The sequence below is a fragment of the Choloepus didactylus genome, chromosome 16 (genome assembly GCF_015220235.1).
Source record: "Choloepus didactylus isolate mChoDid1 chromosome 16, mChoDid1.pri, whole genome shotgun sequence".
NCBI lineage: Eukaryota > Metazoa > Chordata > Mammalia > Pilosa > Megalonychidae > Choloepus > Choloepus didactylus.
This window is the reverse complement of record NC_051322.1, coordinates 83,493,211-83,499,412: the sequence shown is the minus strand read 5'-3', so window position 1 is coordinate 83,499,412 and position 6,202 is coordinate 83,493,211. Positions and strand designations below refer to the sequence as shown.

General features: G+C 34.4%; 1 pseudogene; it reads right to left on the bottom strand.

The window, feature by feature from the left end:
* Window positions 1-405: 405 nt before the first annotated feature.
* Window positions 406-3,843, bottom strand: LOC119511400 (annotated as a pseudogene).
* Between the last annotated feature and the right edge of the window lie 2,359 nt (window positions 3,844-6,202).

Genomic DNA, 6,202 nt, shown 5'->3' with positions numbered 1-6,202 from the left:
CCTGTAATAATAAAGATGTCACCATAAAATACAAAGTGTAGAAAAGCCCAGTGTACCAACTCTACTTCCAAAATGAGTTCAAAATGATTCAACAAGATTTTGGATTTATAACATGAGAAAAGAACTCTGTTTGTTACCAAGTTATATACCACAAACTCCTGATATATATTTTTAAACCAATAATGTCCCTTTTCAAGAACGCAGTGTATTGTAGTCATAATTGAATTGTATGCAACACAATAATAAATATTTGAAATAATTATGTGTGAAAATACTTATGTAGCTGCCCATAAATATGCTATCCTAATATTTGTAAAGATCAGATGCTAAATTATAAGAGTGAGCAGAAAAAGAGAGACATTAAAGTAAATGACAGAGAGCAAAATTGTAAGATCATTAGGGAACTCATTCTCCAGACTTGCCCTTTCCTAACACCTTCATGAGAGCTCTAGCTACTTCTTTGTCCCACAGATGAGGGGATTCAGCTTAGGAATGAGGATGGTATAGAAGACAGCCATCATCTTGTTCTGGGTTGGAGGATGATGAGAAGTGGGCCACATGTATATGAACAAACCTGCTCCATGGTACATTACTACTGCCAAAACATGGGAGGAACATGTGGTGAAAGCCTTGTGGCAACCCTCCCCAGATACCATGCTAATAACAGCCAGGATAACATGAGCATAAGAAGCAATGACAAATGCTACAGGGAAAACAATCATTAATACACAACAGATGAAAAGAATATTTTCAAATGTTGATGTGTCATTGCATGAAAGGCTTAGAAGGGAAGGGAAATCACAGAAGGAGGTATTACCCAGGACCCACAATAGGAGAAGGAAAATGTAGCTATAGCAGCAATGATACCATCAGCAGAGCCCAAGATCCAAGATGAGACAGCCCTAAGTCCGCAAATTTTGGGTCTCATGAGAATGGTGTATCTTAGTGGGTGGAAAATGGCAACATAGTGGTCATGAGCCATGACAGCCACAGGAAGCATTCAGAGACAAGTAGTTATGTAAAGAACAAAATTTGTGTGGCACAGCCTGCAAGAGTACTTGAGTTGCTTCCAGATAAATAGTTAAAGCCCATCTTGGTTACCATGGTGCAGATGAGCATGAGATCCATGAGGGACAGTTGGCTGAGGAGGAAATACCTGGGGGTGTGGAGCTGGGTGTCCAGGTAGATGAGGAGAACCATGGCAGTGTTTCCCATGAAGATCATTGTGAAGATGCCCAGCACCAGAGAGAAGAGGAATATGAGGATGAGTCTGTTATCAAAGATTCCCAAAAGGATGAAGTCAAAGCTGCTAGTCTGATTCTCCCATGCCCTGATAGTTATTTTCTTTATCTAGAACCAAATAAAGGGATATCAGTTCATTGATTTGGAATACATTTACTCAGTGCCTCATTATTCTGTAAAATTCTACAAATAAATGATAAATACAATATCTAGGATTAGGAAAATCAGAACAAGAACAATAAAATCAGCAAAAATGGGTTCTTTCAGCAGTGCCTTACTTATGAAGTTGTGGAACTTTCCTAAATTCAACTTCTGGTCATGCTTTTTCTCATTTGCAAATGTAAGATAATAATATATATTTTATGTGATTTGCATAGTTTTCACAAAACTGAAACTTCTCAAAAGACAGTTTCTATGACTTAAAATGGATGGAGGTGGTTCAAAGGGTACATTGACTGATGAAAGGAAGAGTGGACTGTGGTATATACATACAATGGAATATTGAACAGTGGCAAGAAGGAGTGAATATGTGTGGCATGCAACTAAGTGAATGAAAATTGAGGACATTTTGTTGGGTGAAATAACCTAGAAACAAAGGACAACTATTGTATGATCTCATTATTATAAACTCTCTATTATGAGCAAATGCTTATAATTGAATTTGAAAGCATAGGTTATCAGGGGATAGAACATTGGCAGATATTGGGCAATCAATGATTGAGAAGTATAGAATGTTCAATAAGATTCATTGTAAAGGTAACTAGACTGTAAAATCTTAAAGCAGTCACATCTATTCCTGAGTTTTAACTATTATTTCTAAATTATGAGATGCTGAGCTTTTGTGTATAACCTGGTAGTTCCCTGGAACTTTGGGTATTTGTATGACACCTGAGAGTCAGAGATGGAGACTTGCAGCCCTGAAAGCATTCCTCCAAACAGTACTGCTAAAGAAACTAAAAAACAGATAAACTACAATTAGAGATATGAATGAAATGGACTTGGTAAAGAATAAGGTAAATCAGAATACAGCATAAAGGATGATATTGACTGTATTTTCAAATTTCAACTTATGTGTGAGACCAGAGGAAGAGGTCTTTATTTGGTCCAAAATTTAAATTTACTTTAGCACACTATCTTATTTACATGTATGGACAGTTTAAACAATTATAATTACATGGAACCTAAAATAGATAATGAGATTTGTTATTCTACCCATGTTAATATACCCCAATACATCCCATAGTATTTTGCACAGTAAATAATAAAGTATTTGAAAGTCCTCTTGAGTGATTGGGGGAAAATTTGTAAATTTTAAACTTCATTATCTGCAGGATTGCTGATATTCTTTCAAGCACAAGGAAATCCCAATTTAATAAGCCAAGCCTGTGATCTGGCAGCTTTCCCTTATGAAATGTATTCCTGCAAAGGAGAAGCTGAGTCTACTTATAATTATGCCTGATCACTCCCAGAGAAACTTATTTGTTGCTAAAATGTGGCATCTCTCTCTAAGCCAACTCAACAAATAAACTCACTATGCTTCCCCTACCTGGGACATGACTCCCTGGGGTATAAGTCTCCCTGGCAACATGGGACATGACTCCCAGAAATCAACCTGACCCTGGTATCATGGCATTGAGAAAGCATTCTTGACAAAATTAGGAAAAGAAATGGAACAAAATAGAGTTTCAGTGGCTAAGAGCTTTCAAATAGGGTAGAGAGGTCATTCCAGAGCCTATTCTTATGCATTATATTGAAATATCTTTTTAGTTTATAGTGTATTAGGATAGATATAAGGAAATATCTGAAACAATTGAACAGTAATCCAGTAACCTTGATCCTTGATGATGATTATATAACTATATAGCTTTTATTATGTGACTGCGTGATTGTTAAAACCTTGTGACCCAAGTCCATTTATCCAGTGTATGGGCAGAAGAATAATAAAATAAAGACAAAAATACTAATGAGGGTGTTAGGGGTATGGGATGTTTTGAATGCTCTTTTTATTTATTTTTTTATTTTTTGGAGAAATGAAAATGTTCTAAAATTGATTGTGGTGATGAATGTACAACTATGAGCTATAGATTGTATTCTTTGGAGGGATTATATGGTTTGTGAACATATCTCAATGAAACTGCAATCAAAGAGAAAAAAACAAAAGACAGTGTCTAAGTATAAGAGGTTCCTTAAAAGGTAAGCTGTTACAGAAATTCAGCTTAAATCACCATGTGGCTGACCTAATAACAAAGTTTGAAATATGTTCCTACTATCATGGTATTAGGTACTTTTACTACCAGTCTCAGTAATAGTTTTGTTGGCCTGGTACTACTATTGTAGTTTAGAGAATTTGGTTTATAATTTTTAGTAAATGTACTATGCACTAAGTTACGTGCTGAAAAAACATTCTTCAATCTGAATCAAATAATTTAGCCTTTACTGCTGTAGCCCAATATTTACTACAGAGAATATATAGACATGAAAGTGAAATTGAAGGAGAGAGAAGGTCTGTCCATTCAACTAAGTCTATTGAGTTCCATCTGCATGCCAGGCACTGGGGATAGAGAAATGATTAGGAGATGCAAAGCTTCTGCACACCTGCATTGTAGCAAGCAGTCAAATGGTGACCAGTTTACTACAATGTGCCATAAGAGGATAAATGCTATGGGAAAAAGTATGGCCAAGAAGAGTTTGGGGATTGAAGGCGAGAGTTCAACTTTGAACAGAGTAATCAAGGAATACCTCACTCATCTAGGGACACTTGGTCAAAAGCTTAAAGAAGTGAAAAAAAGGCCACATCACAGGAAAGAATATTTCACACAACAGAATTATCAAAGTGGAATGTAATAAATGGAATGACTGGGCAAAATATTTAAAAATCAGTTGATGATTTAAAGAAAACATAGATTTTTCTAATTTAAAATTATTTTTCTTTTTATTGCAACATCTAAAATTAATTGTATGAGGAAATTACACATGTATGATGAAATTTAATATATGAGGGGAGATTATAACTTAGTCAGAAATAATGATGCCATAAACCAAAAAACAGGCCTGGTATGTAGATCAATTAGATAGAAATAAAATTTACTCATTTTTCAATGCATCTTATTTTTGTGAGATAGAAGTGTTGAAGAAACAAGAATGACAAGAAAGTTAAGAGAAACTCACAGGTGAAGAGATCTTGAATTCAGCCTTATGCATTTTGAATTACATTTTTACAGTGGGAAACTAGCAAAATGTATATTTTATGAGATTTAATTATTTATATAATTGGTGAATGTTAGTTTGGGGTAGAAAGTAAAAAACATCAGATATATTTTTAAATATCAATTGAGAAAGTCAATGACCTATTAGTGCAAATTTAATATAAAGCACTTTTTAAGGTGCAGGAAGATAGACAAAGAATCCCACTCAGTGTAGTTCATCAGCTAAAACAAGTAATCTCCAAAAAAAAAAAAAAAGTACCTTTTGTCAATCAGCATAAAGGTATCAAAAGACTTACATATCCATCCTTTGATGGAAAGGAGATAATTATTTTTTAATCAAAAGCAAAAGAAGCTTCCTAAACCTCATTATGTATATCTCAGTTCTAGGTCTAGAAATGTGCATCTCTAGGACATCTGATGGGTATGGGCTATTTTTCTATCACAGGCCATCCTTGTGCTGTTCACAAGATGGCAGTAGTGTCCAAGGTCAGTCAGTGAGAAGGACATCATATTGTGTGCATAATTTCCAGTGCTTGTAGTACCAAATTTACTTACTTAAAATACCTCAACTATTTGATGGCAGCACATATTTTGAACCTCCAGTCCTAGGCTGCCCAGTGACCTTGAACTTGTCAAATGTTGTAATGGACCAAATGAGATTTTATGTTACCCCAAGTCCTATGATATTTTTCCTTAGGTCTTCCTAGAATATGACTGACAAAAAAGTATCTGGTTGTTTTAGCACATACCCATATGCTCTGAAGTGGCTAGGCACATTTTTGGAAAACTTTGCCCCAACATTAATAGATAAAGAATATTTATAGATTCTATTATAAATATTCTGAAAAATTCAGCAATATAGTTTTTTTATTTTTAATGCAATTTTATTGAGATATAATCACATAACATACAGTCATTCCAAGCATACAATCAGTTGTTCACCATATCATCATATAGTTGTGCATTCATCACCACAATCTTTGAACATTTTCATTACTTCAAAAAAAAAAATAAAAATTAAAATAGAAAAGAACATTCAAAATATCCCATTCCCCTCCTCCTTCCATTGTACATTTTCTTTTTTTCTTTAAATAAAAGAAAATATTTTTCATTAATGGATAATTCAAGTGACATAATTTTACCATTACAATCAGTTGCCTCTGGGTACACCCATACAGCTGTGCATCCATCACCACACTTAATTTTTGTTCAATATTTAGAAACTTTTCATTACTCCATAGAAGAAATAAAGTGAAAGACAAAAAAAGAAAAAAGAAAAGGAAACTTGAATCCTCCCCTATCCCTAACCAACCCCCCTCAGTTGTTGACTTGTAGTGTTGATATAGTACATTTGTTACTGTTTATGAAAAAATGTTGAAATACTACTAACTGTAGTATATAGTTTGCAATAGGTATATATTTCTTCCCTATATATCCCTCTATTATTAACTTCTAATTATATTGTCATACATTTGTTCTGGTTCATGGAAGCAATTTCTAATATTTGTACAGTTAATCATGGACATTGCCCACCATAGGATTGAATTTTATACATTCCCATCTTTTGATCTCCAACTTTCCTTCTGGTGACATATATGACTCTGAGCTTCCCCTTTCCACCTCATTCACATGCCATTTGCCACTGTTAGTTATTCTCACATCTTGCTACCGAAAAGTCTGTTCATTTCCAAACATTTAAGTTCATCCTAGTTGAGCATTCTGCTCATACTAAGCAACTGCTCCCTTCTTAAGCC